Source organism: Bactrocera tryoni, chromosome 2 (assembly GCF_016617805.1).
Source record: "Bactrocera tryoni isolate S06 chromosome 2, CSIRO_BtryS06_freeze2, whole genome shotgun sequence".
Classification (NCBI taxonomy): Eukaryota; Metazoa; Arthropoda; class Insecta; order Diptera; family Tephritidae; genus Bactrocera; species Bactrocera tryoni.
This window is the reverse complement of record NC_052500.1, coordinates 41,422,601-41,436,535: the sequence shown is the minus strand read 5'-3', so window position 1 is coordinate 41,436,535 and position 13,935 is coordinate 41,422,601.

Sequence of the window (13,935 nt, the reverse complement as noted above, 5' to 3'; positions counted from 1 at the left end):
ACCGTCAACAAACTGATTGGACCTTATTAGTGTGGCTTTAGACCTTGAAAATCAACAGCCAAATTTTGGAAAAGACCCGTGAAAGGAGAATCGACACGCACCACACGCGATGTCTGAATTTGGTATCCTCGTTAGTTTAGCTTTCCCCAGACTGGACGAGGAAGCGAAGCAGATGGGTCTGGCAGTGAACGAAGGCAAGACGAAATATCTCCTGTCATCAAACAAACTCGCGACTTGGCTCTCACGTCACTGTTGACAGAAGCCAATGTGTTTTTACGTGAATACCTGTCTTCGAAGACTCAATTCCACGGTATTTTCTATTGCTAGAAACACACAAATCAAAACAATGCGTTGATCAGCGCCACAAAGCGTAAGTGTGTGCACCCACACTACCCTCTGGAAGAACCAAGGTATGAGTGCCTGCCACACACACATACGCCCTGCTTCCAATTGGTAGGGTGAAAACCAAAGGAAACACCCTTTCCACCTTGGTCGGGTTCAAAGGCACATCTAAACCTCTGCATCTACTGGGTCCGGCACCCGGCCGCAGTGCGACTCCACATTGGACTAATGTTCTTCCTGCATTTAGGTTTAAACCACAGCCACCACGAATCTCCCCAAAGGGCCAAGACCCAATGAGCAGACTGGAGCGAACTCCAGGGGCGGCTGCTCCTCGTGGTACCATGTTTCAGTCTGTGGTGTGACCTGTAGCCCAAGCTTGCGCTTAAGTTACTGCCAGTCGAGCCCCCAAGAATTCCAAGGAATTCTTAAGAACCCGACTGTATGATTTTTGTTATCCCTTTAGATTTTAGAATTTGTTATATAATCGCAAACCCATTTAAGAATATGACATCATTTCGAGCTATTTTTATAGCACTGTTCCGACTTAGACCATGCTGACATTTAAAACAGACCTGTACTTGTCAGAACTGTGCGGTGTTTGGCTTTAATAGTCGCCTCTTACGACAGGCATGCCTTCCCACCGCAGGAATATTCGGTTTCGGACCCCTGAAGTCCCCCTTGCTTCGAGGGCAGAGGACATCACTGTTGACAGTCCATAACTTTGAAGTTGTAGATAGTTTCGTATATTTGGGAACCAGCGTAAACCCCATCAACAATGTCAGCCTGGAAATCCAACGCAGGATAAGTCTTGCCAACAGGTGCTTCTTCGGACTGAGTAGGCAATTGAGAAGCAAAGTCCCCTCTCAACAAACAAAAGCCAAACTCTATAAGCCACTCATTATTCCCGTCCTCCTTTATGGTGCAGAGGCCTGGACGATGGCAACAATTGATAAGCGGATATTGCGAATTTTCGAGAGAAAAGTTCTGCGAAAGATTTATGGTCCTTTGCGCGTTAGTCACGGCGAATATCGCATTCGAAAGAAGAAGAAGATGTTAGCCTTCTAATAAAAAAAAAAGAAAGTCGAAGAGTGGGCTGGGACTAGCGGACATAGATATATGAATATAAGACACATATACTATATATAAAACTAAAGCTTTCCCGATTAGTTTTAGGTGATACGTACAACCGTTAGGTGAACAAAACTATAATTCTCTGTAGCAACTGGTTGCAAGAGTATAAAAATAGAAGAACTTAATTATATTTAAATTTTTCACATTTCACTTTTTAATATGAGCACTGCCGTATCGTCCGTTTAACTAAATTTTTAACTGTACTCACCGCTCTTGTTCGATTTTGTTGTTTGCGTATTTTTTATGCAACATCTGCACTTATCTCTCACATTATTCACTTACATATATATTATATTAATTATATTATTATATATCATTGCAATATTTTTGCCAAATTTCAATTTTCTATATTTCACATTATACATACATATGTATATAAGTATGTACATATATATAGATATATGTAACACCTTTTATTAAATATGCTTAGAAGAACTTAATATTATTTACTTTTTTCACTGCGCATTTTTTAATATGAACACTGCCGAATTGCGCGGAGTTGACTGTTCTCTGTGCGATTCTGCACATGATATTGTTCTATGTCAGTGGTCGGCATTTCATAGCAAAATTTTGCAAACTAACTTCACACGTACGCTAACGCTCTATCGTTCAGTCGTTGTCGAGTCAGCAACGAATTAACATCACGCAAGACTATAGCGCAAAACCAAATATGCCCTGCGAGAAATATTTTATGACTCTAACTGCCTTTGGTGCCATGCAATGCCTTTTATGTTCCAAGTCTTTTAAAGATAATAGGGAATATATCCTTAAAAGACATTTTGTTAATTTTCATTTTACTATTAATTATTTAGATTAGATGCTTAATTTTAATTCCAATTTATCACTGGGCTACTTTTTTTTCGTGCTCACCAGCACAGTGACAGATCCTCTCATGCCGACCACTGTTCTATATCAGCCTGGAAATCTAACGTGGGAAAACTCTTGCCAACAGGTGCTACTTCGGACTGAGTAGGCAATTGAGAAGCAAAGTCCTCTCTCGACGAACCAAAACCAAACTACAAGTCACTTATAATTCTCGCCCTGCTATATGGTGCAGAGGCTTGGACGATGACAACAACTGATGAGTCGACGTTGCGAGTTTTCGAGAGAAAAGTTCTGCTGAAGATTTATGGATATGCGATGAGCTGTGTTAGATATATGACGACATTGACATAGTTCAGCGAATTAAAAGACAGCGGCTACGCTGGCTAGGTCATGTTGTCGAATGGACGAGAACACTCTAGCTCTGAAAGTATTCGACGCAGTACCCGCCGGGGGCAGCAGAGGAAGAGGAAGACATCCACTCCGTTGGAAATACCCTACAATAATATTTGGCAGTTTTTAGAGTATCGATTTAATAATTAGTTCTCATTTAAATAAATAAATAAATAAAAAATATTTACCTTTGTATGGTGGGAAATTGTTAGGAAAAAATTATATATGTTATACTTGTATCTAAAAACAATTTTATTTAATAAGAATGTGATGGAACAGTTAATTGTGGTGATGCCAATTGTAAAAATTCATTTTAGTTACAATTGAGAAAACTTTTCTCAAGTTGTGGACTTTAATACGTACATGTGCAAGGCAGCTTTATATATCTACATTTATAAAAAAAAAGATGCTTGTGACCATAATATACATATTTTTTAAACATATTGCAGTTCCATTTAATTAAAATGATTATATAAATATATGATTTGTGATATTTTCAGTTTGATTGTTTTACAAAAATATTCAAAGAATTGAGGTTTTTTTTCTATAATTATTTTGTTAAATTTTAAAGATCTAAGTTGCCTCTGGAAATATATTAAAATAATAATACGCACTTTAGAAACGGAACATAAGTATATTAAAAAAAAAATAAAAAATCATAAAGTAAAAATATATTTGCTGTATGACATTATTAATTGAGAGTGGCTAACCACATAAATAGAATACACCCAACTCTTTTTTTTACAGGGTAGATACGTTCCTCAGAAAACCGTGTAAAAAAAGAGGCGTTTCCTATAGTAAAATGGGAGATACGTTCCATGTCATCTGAAAACCGTGTAAGATGAAATAAAGAACTATATTTACTTCGAAAAACCGTGTAAAAAATGTTGAAAACTATAGAATTTCAGATTTGCATACAAATTGTATATTCATATGGCATTTTATAGAGCATTAAAACTTAAAATACATAATTCATACAGGTGAAAAATTGGTAGATTAAGCAAAAGATCAAAGAAATCTGAAATTAGAATAGAAATAGAGAAAAAATATTTGCATAGCTACATAATTATTCGTCGCCACTTGATAACAAGCGCAATTGTTTGTGACGAACTGGACTAAAGTCGGTATCGTTACTGGAGATATCCATTTCAGCAATGTAAATATCATGCGAACAAAATGTGTAGGTAAGAGTTATCGAATAAGGGGATTTCCCAGTTAATACTATGTATGCTCATTTCAGCAATGGTGCTAAGTGTAGTAAAAACAAATATAATTACAAGACACTGCTTTTAAAACCGTACTAGATTAAAAATTTTTAACAAAAAAAAATGTTTGTCAACCGTGTAACTTCAAATCCGTGTAAAAAGAAACCGTGTAAAAAAGAGTTGGGTATACAACGGTAATGTCAGAAACAGCAAATTCCGTTTCTCCCTTCGCTACGAGCGGCAAGCGTTTTGTTCTCGTCTTCTCGTTTTCATTCGAACAATGTTGCCATTACTCAATACTCATATATAGTTTTGTACACATCTAACTTTTCAATTATAATTTTTCATAATATAAAATATCAAAACTGAAATCAAACTATTAAAAATAGTTTATACATTTATAAATATCGAATGCTAGACTCTGATTTTGAGTTAGTTTAAGAAAATTTCGAACATATTGAAGACATTTTTTATAATTACTACAGTATATCGAGATTGGCAACCCTGCGTTGTGAGATAGCAATCTGCTGACTCGTTTCTACGGGGAAAACCTCAAATCGTTGGAAATTCTATGGTAAGCGGGCGGTGGAAGCGGTGTTGGCTAATCATTTACATTGCGCTCTCATAAGATTCATGTGGGCATATGTGTTTGAAGAAACAGTGGTTCATAAACTGAAGTTATGGAAATTACTTTTTATAAGGAAGTTTAAAGAAATTACCTGGTTTGAAACTTTTTGCTTCGAAAATTATATCTATGTATGTTTGGAAGTACCTACACTTGTGAACAATTTTTTTCAATAATGAAATTAAACAAACATTAAATAAGAAGGAGGTTATCTGGTTTAAATTTTCGTACAATAATGGGTGTAGCTACAGCAAATGAGATTAAACCAAACATAGAATTTATTATTTCAAATAAACTAAATTAAATGCTGTTATAAAGACATATTAAAAATTATTACTAAAATAAAATATTTATTATACTTTTTATACTCTCGCAACAATGTTGCTAAGGAGAGTATTATAGTTTTGTTCACATAACGGTTGTTTGTAAGTCCTAAAACTAAAAGAGTCAGATATAGGGTTATATATACCAAAGTGATCAGGGTGACGAGTAGAGTCGAAATCCGGATGTCTGTCTGTCCGTCCGTGCAAGCTGTAACTTGAGTAAAAATTGAGATATCATGATGAAACTTGGTACACGTATTCCTTGGCTCCATAAGAAGGTTAAGTTCGAAGATGGGCAAAATCGGCCCACTGCCACGCCCACAAAATCTAAGCTATAAATAAAGATATTAAAGTGAAATTTGGCACAAAGGATCGCATTAGGGAGGGGCATATTTGGACGCAGTTTTTTTGAAAAAGTGGGCGTGGCCCCGCCCCCTACTAAGTTTTTTGTACATATCTCAGAAACTACTATAGCTATAACAACCAAACTCTACAGAGTCGTTTTCTTCAGGCATTTCTATATACAGTTCAAAAATGGAAGAAATCGGATAATAACCACGCCCACCTCCCATACAAAGGTTATGTTGAAAATCACTAAAAGTCCGTTAACCGACTAACAAAAAACGTCAGAAACACCAAATTTTACGGAAGAAATGGCAGAAGGAAGCTGCACCCAGCCTTTTTTTAAAAATTGAAAATGGGCGTGGCCTCGCCCACTTATGGACCAAAAACCATATCTCAGGAACTACTAGACCGATTTCAATGAAATTCATTATATAATAGTTTCTTAACACCCTGATGACACGTACGAAATATGGGTGAAATCGGTTCACAGCCACGCCTTCTTCCAATATAACGCTATTTCGAATTCCATCTGATGCCTTTTCTGTATAATATATACATTAGGATTAAGGAATGATGATAGCGGAAGAAAACTTTACACAAATACGGTATTTGAAAAATATGTAAATGACGGATAATGAAATCTCGATTATCACTTTATCATGCGAGAGTATAAAATGTTCGGTGACACCCGAACTTAGCCCTTCCTTACTTGTTTTTATTTGTCTTGTCTTTATAGTAATTATTAAGAAACTTAAAATTGTTAGGAAATTTTGCAATTATTATCCACAGATCAACTTCCCATATATGCGCGCGCTCTCATTTGTAAACATGGAGTGGAAAATACGTTGCTTTCATTTCCCTCTTCATTATTGCCCCCGATGATCCCATCAAACTGTGCACGCGAGTTACATACATATATAAATAACCCAACAACAAACAGTAAAACCGATAAATTTGCTGAATTTCTTAATAAAATAAATAGATCAACCGGAAATCAGTAAAATTGTAATATGATACCATTTCCTTTGCTATTAAAAAATCAACTTAAACAAAACAAAATCATTTTGTTAACAATATTTCCAAGATTCCGTATAAACTATTAAGTTATGAGGTTATTACCTTAATCAGCATTTAAGTAAAAATGATGTATTATATAAGCAAACACTTACTTTCTTGCAAAACATATGTAATAAGTATAATAAGTATTTATGATTTGTAAGCAATAATTCATTGCAATAGTAACTTTAATAATTATAATTAATAAAGTGAAAGTTCAGTCTGATTCCAATATCCAAACCGCCTAGTTTAATCCTTTAGGGCTAATTCGGTACAAGCTTTTTAAAAACGTTTGAACGCGACCGTATAATAAAATTAGCGCAGTCGGTAGGATCCTTAAAAACTATTAAGGATTCAGTGAAACGAACCGCGTTCAAAAAACAACAACATTTTTTTTCCCTCCGGAAATCGTTACATCAAATAGTTTTTCATAAATCCCAAAACTAATTCTGCGATTTTGTAGCCAACTCAGGAGTTGACCAGACCTTCCAGAATATAATTAACTATTATATATAAAACAATCCGGATAGACACAATAATCGACATCACCGGGGGTGCAGTGAACATTAATTGTGAACCAAAACAAAAATAAAGCAAAAGTTCAGAAGTGAAAACGACCTAAAAAAAAATTGAAAACAAAAATTTTTGTGAAGTTTTTGCAGTGAACACGTCTCAAAACAAAAAGAGCGCGAATTCAAACAGTTAAAGTTTAAAAAGTGAGGTAACTGAACCCATAAAAGAAAACAAAATTAAATCATCAAGGCACCGAGCTTTCGATAACAGGAGACAAATGGAGAACGAACAGACTCAGATGACGGCAGTCAACTAAGTAGAGGAGCTTGCTCGCAAAGAGTAACAGTTGGAGCAAATGCGGCAAGCTTACCTCGAACTAAGAAACCGGACAGAAGGAAGCAACAGCAGCTGCACTCATAAAAACAGTTAATGACCTGCCGATATTTACGGGAATAGGCGATATACAATAAACTCGTTCTTCAGCAGCGTCGAGTACCTACTATCCACAACGAGCGACATAGAGCTACAGAAGGAAGCGACGCGATCGGTCTACAACAGGACCATCCAGGGAAAGGCGAAAAATACAATCATCAATATACCGCAACCAGACAACTGGCAGCTGATAAAGGAAACCCTAAAACTGAGGTATCGACCCGAAGTAGAGCCACATCATCTGTATAAGAAGATTGGAAATCTTAAGTTCCGTAAATGAACTTATGAGAGAAATACAGAATATTAAATATAAGTCGGACGAACTGACAGTGTACTATAGGGGTGACAGTTACATTGACTTAAGTAAGATGGACAGCTTATTAGTAAATACCATAAAGGAGATGACTCAAGGAGTCTTACTAGATAAAATTTATAAAGAAGGGAACCTTAATGAAATAATAAGAATAATGGCAAGTAGAAGATTTGAAGATAGTAATATTAGGCCGGAATACATGAAATTTAAAATAAAAGGAGATAGCTGAACGGAAAAATATAGTAATAGGTATCCTGATCGAGGACAAACACATAATACAAATTATAGAAATCGAGATAATCAAGGTTAATATAATTAATAAATATATTAAAATGATATTAGACATAATACATCAGGCCAATTTAAACAATATAAAAGTGGAAGATTTAATAATAATTACAAGCCAAATTTAGGTAATTTTCAAAAACCACAAGGGGTAGGAAACCCTAGACCAAATTTTAATCAACATCAACCAAATCAATATAAACCAAACTTTGGTCAAAATCAATCCAACCAATATAGACAGAATTATGGTCGAAATAATCAATTTAAAAAGCAAGGCGAACCGATGGAAATAGATAATATCCAATATATGTAGTTCAATGAGCCCACAATTGGCAGGACACCCTAATTCGCAGTATAGCCAAGATCGCTTATACTCGAGTAGGCAAAGCCAGGTAGGATCTTCACAAACTGATATAGCAAGAGAGGAAGAAGTTAATAATAGTATTTTTTTTATGAACCAGCCTCGAAATCATTACCTGAAACAAAAATTAAAATTAATAAAAAGAATTATATTGCATTAATTGATACAGGAGCTAGTTTAAGCCTGATTAATAGCGAGATTAATGATTTTCCAAAAAATAAATTGAATTATAAATGAAGATCAAATAAATTATGAGGTGCATACATTAGAACAAGATAGAAAGTTACACCATTAAGAGGACGAAAATATGATTTTATAATAGGCATGGATATGCTTACTTTTCTCAATACGTACTTATATAAATTTAAATAAACTAAATGACTTAAATCAAATTTGTAATCTTGAATCTGCAGAATTAAAATTAGAAAGATTAAACCTAGAGCATTTAAATGAGGAAGAAAATAGAGAAATAATTAAATTACTGAAAAGATATAATAAATTATTATTTAAAGACGGTGATAAATTGACTAACACAACGGAAATCCAACAATGAATTAAAACTACAACGCAGCAGCAGATTAATTCAAAATTGTATAGGTATCCACCTCAGCATGAAATTGAAGTTAGAAAACAAATTAAGGAAATGGAAGAGCAGGGAATAATCCAAAAAAGTCACTCAAGATATTCGAGCCCATTAATAGTAGTGCCGACAAATAGATAATTCAGGTGAAAAAAATACAGAATTTTAATGACTATAGAAAATTAAATGAGGTTACAATAGATGACAAATACCCCCTTCCAAATATTGATTCTATTCTAGACAAATTAGGGAGAGCACAATATTTTACTACGTTAGATTTAGCGAAAGGATACCATCAAATTCTAGTAAAAGAGGAAGATCGTGAAAATACAGCTTTTGTAACACCACAAATTCGTAAGAATGCCTTTTGGACTGAAAAACGCACCAGCCACATTTCAGCGGCTAATGAATGAAATACTTAGAGACTATATAAATAAAACATGTGTACTGTATTTAGACGACATTCTAATATTTAGCACATCATTGAATGAACATATTAAGGCAATAGGCGAAATTTTTAATTCGAAATTAAAAATCTTAAAATTCAAATTGATAAATGCAATTTTTGAAGAAAGAAACAGAGTTCTTAGGACACATTTTAATGGAGGAAGGCATGAAGCCAAATCCTAACAAAATTAAAGTTATAGAAAATTTACAAATACCAAAAACAGAAAGACAAATTAAAAGTTTTTTTTGGAATCACGGGTTACTATCGTAAATTCGTAAAAGACTACGCTAGAATAGCCCAACCTATAACCAAGTATTTGAAAAAAGGAGTTAAAATTAATCTTAAGGATCCAACATGTATTGAAGCATTTGAAAAATTAAAAATACTAATAAGTACTCATCCAATATTGCGTTATCCAGATTTCGAAAAACAATTTACTTTAACAACAGATGCATCCAATTATGCGATTGGTGCAGTATTATCACAAGAGGGACACCCAGTGTACTACTCCTCAGAACTTTGAATAACCACGAAAGAAACTATACCGTAACACATAAAGAATTTCTTGCGATAATGGAAATAAATTCAAAATTTTTACTGACCACCAACCCATAAAATTTTTACATTCTAAATACAAAGGAAAAGATATATCAGCTCGACATCAAAGATGGTTATTAAAACTTGGAGAATACCAATTTGACATTGAATATTTAAAAGGCAAAGAAAATATAGTAGCAGACTTTTTAAGTAGGATACATACTCGTTAAATGATAGAAACCACATAACCATTATCGAACAGCTAGAAGATCACTTCACTAAGATAGGGAAACCCAGAAAAATTATTGCAGAAACCCAGAAAAATTATTGCAGAATTAATGAATTTAAAGCAGTAAGAATAAAAGAATTCCTAGATAATGAAAATGTTGAAATCCTCCTAACAAAACCCAATAATCATACAGGTAATGCAGATGTAGAAAGATTCCATAATACTATAGCAGAAAAATTTAGAATCTTATATAAACTAAATAAAGGTTTATCAATAAAACAACTAATACAAAAATCAATTAGAAATTATAATGAAAGATGTCACTCAACAATATGATGTACACCAAATAAGGTACAGCATAATGGAGTAGATTTGGAAATAATAAAAAAACAATTTAATAGCAGCAAAGAATAAAACTATAAATAAATTAAATCAGAAAAAAGAAAGTTATGAGGAAAAGAGAGAAGAAGGATTTATAAAAAATTATAAAGCTGTTAGACATAAGGAACAACCTAGATACAAGAAAGAAAAGTTAGAAAATATTCATCCTTCCAATACAAAAAGACCTTTAAAATTTACAGATTTGGATAATGTGGACAGTAATAGTTTTAATGACACAACATTCAGCAATTAGAAAATATTATTAATGCTATGACCGATAATATAATTTTGATGAAATTAGAGAATAAAGAAATACTGCAAAGAGAGTTGTTAGATATAAGAAATAAACTACTGACACTTATGACAGTTAGAGCTAGAAATTATTGTAACCGTAAAATATAAAGACAGTCAGAATATCACGAAAAAAATTACTTTTGACGAAATTGTAGAAGAACATAAATCAAAATAGAAAACATTTTTAAATTGAAAATACATACGAATGTATCACATATTTGCAACATGTTAAGCATAATAATAATTTTGTTAGTAGCTACTGTCCTTATCAAAAAACACAAATATATCAAGATAAAGTTAAATAAAAGAATTCAGGAGAATTCTAATCTAAAAGGGGGGAGTAGTTACATATATAAATATCCCAACAACAAACAGTAAAACTGATAAATTTGCTGAATTTCTTAATGAAATAAATAGATCAATCGGAAATCAGTAAAATTGTAATATGATACCATTTCCTTCGCTAAGGTAAAAATAAACTTAAAAGATACAAAACAAAATCACTTTGTTAACAATATTTCCAAGAATCTGTATAGTTATGAGGTTATTACCTTAATCAGCATTTAAGTAAAAATGATGTATTATATAAGCAAACACTTACTTTCTTGCAAAACATATGTAATAAGTATAATAACTATTTATGATTTGTAAGCAATAATTCATTGCAATAGTAACTTTAATGATTATAATTAATAAAGTGAAAGTTCAGTCTGATTCCAATATCCAAACCACCTGGTTTAATTCTTTAGGATTAATTCGGTACAAGCTTTTTAAAAAAATTTGAACGCGACCGTATTATAAAATTCGCGTGCCCGAACAGTGCAAAATGCCACTGAGGGCTAATATGCCCAGCCAGGAAGATGTATGTATGTATGTAGATATGTACATATTTATACAAGGGCGAATAATAAGATATTTATGTTTAAATAATATTGTTTAACGCTGCCCTGAGTGGCTTGTTTCATATTTTGAAATCTTAAAAATTAATTAAATAATTATATACAATGTTTGCAGCAAAGATTTGTAAAATTAATCACTTTTATGGGTTCCATTTCTTTACTTTGTCTTGTTTGTAAAATAGCAGCTTCAAAGCAAAGTACTTTTCATCTCATGTGTTGAGTTTTTGTGTTTTTTATTGTAAAGTTTGAGCAAGAATAACCTCTCAAAATAAACCTCATAAATAAGTCGTGAGGTTTCCTCAGAATAGGGCAATGAAATCGGACCATTTCTGAAGCGAATCGTAAGATCCAAGTGTGGTAAAGTTCAACAAGTTGTCGCAAAACCAGGATTTAAGCCTCGAAAGGTTATGCTGAGTGCTTGGTATGAATGGAAACGAATCATACCAGTCGGCGATTAAAGCAAACATTCGAAAAAAACAGCTAGAACCGATGAACAGAAAGGGCTTCGCCTTCGGGAGAGATTGGCTGGCTTTAAGAGAAAACTGTGATGCTTACATATCGCAGTTTATCGCCTAGAAATCATAAAAGTTTTAAGACAGTAAAATCTCTGTCTCTAGCAAAAAAATGTCATAAAGTGGCCTACTAAAATAGCTTAAAGCCATAACGGCAATTCCACAACCTTATATTCAGCTTCAAGGTCCATTTATTGTAACTCTTACTCATCGGCAAAATGTGTGCACAGTGAAAAACGTGGTAAAAACGCAGAAATCAGCCATCTTTGTTTGTTTATATTTGAACAATGTTGCCATTGCCCAATACGCATATATAGTTTTGAGCACATCTTTGTTTTCAATAAAAATTTTTTACAATATAAAATATCAAAACTGAAAACAAACTATTAAAAATAGTTTACATATTTATAAATAATAGCGAGCCACGATTCTACGTTTTTCACTGGCTGTGCTTTTACACCGCGAAATGGATATTGCAATTATGTAGAAACGCCAACTTACAAAAATTCCAATTCCTTATTTTAGGTGTAAAGTCGATTTTCTTTTGTATATTTATTATTTTAATGATAATTGAAAAAAAGTTGATATGCAAAAACATTGGGTACTTGATTATACTTTAAATATAATAATCAATTGATTTTACATTTTTTATAAGAACAGTATTTTAAGTTAAATTCTTAGTTCGTGTTAATATTTGATTTATTAGAAATAAAAAATTGCTGGTAACAACTTCATAAATCCGGTCCTTCATAGTATGATACAATATGAAATGCATGAGTATGAAGAGCTTGACAAGCTGGCCGACAGGGATAATGCTCGAAAATTCTACGAAAAGATGGGGCGACTAACAGGAGGTTTCAAGATCGGAAGAAACTCTTGAAGAATGCCCAGAGGTGATCTGGTAACCGATACCCAGAGCATATTAAAGTTATGGAGGGAACACTTCTCCAACCTGCTGAATGGCAGTGTAAGTTAGGAGAATGCGAATCCCTAATCGATGACGATGGAGCAGATGTTCCATTGCCCGACCATGAAGAAGTTCGAATAGGAATTACCCGTTTGAAGAACAACAAAGCGACGTGGACCGATGGATTGCCGGCCGGCGATTCAGACACGGCGGCGAAGAACTGTTAAGGAGCATGCATCAGCTTCTTTTTAAAATGTGGTCAGACGAAAGCATGCCCAATGATTGGAATTTAAGTGTGCTCTGCCTAATCCACAAAAAGGGAGATCCCACAATCTGCGCCAACTACCGTGTAATAAGTCTACGAAATATCGCATATAAGGTTTCTGCGAAATATTTATGGTCCTCTGCGCGTTAGCCACGGCGAATATTGCATTCGAGCTGTATGAGATATTCGACTACATTGACATAGTCCAGCTAATTAAAACACAGCTGCGCTGGCTAGGTCATGTTGTACGTATGGACGAGAACACTACAGCTCTGAAAGTAATCGACGCAATACCCGCCGGGGGAGTAGAGGAAGAGGAAGACTTCCACTCCGTTAGAAAGACCAGGTGAAGAAGGACCTGGCTTCGCTTGGAATCTCCAACTGACGCCACCTTGCGAAAAGAAGAAAGGACTGACGCTCTGTTGTTAATTCGACTATAATCGCGTAAGCGGTGTCTACGTCAATAAAAGAGAAGAAGTACATACAATTAAAAAACTTTTTCTACAAAGGTAAAAAGTCTGTTTGCGCTATTTAGAATTTTAATTTCACCTCGAGTTATTTATTATACAAATCTTTGTTTTTATTTTGACGAATAGGCAGACGAAATTCGAGACTTAATAATACCCTCATCCCGTATTTTATGATATTTGAATATACATCTATCTTTATGCTAGCTAAATTTAGAACAAGCGAGCACAGTTTACGAAACCACGTTAGTCTTATAAGAAGCTTTGATT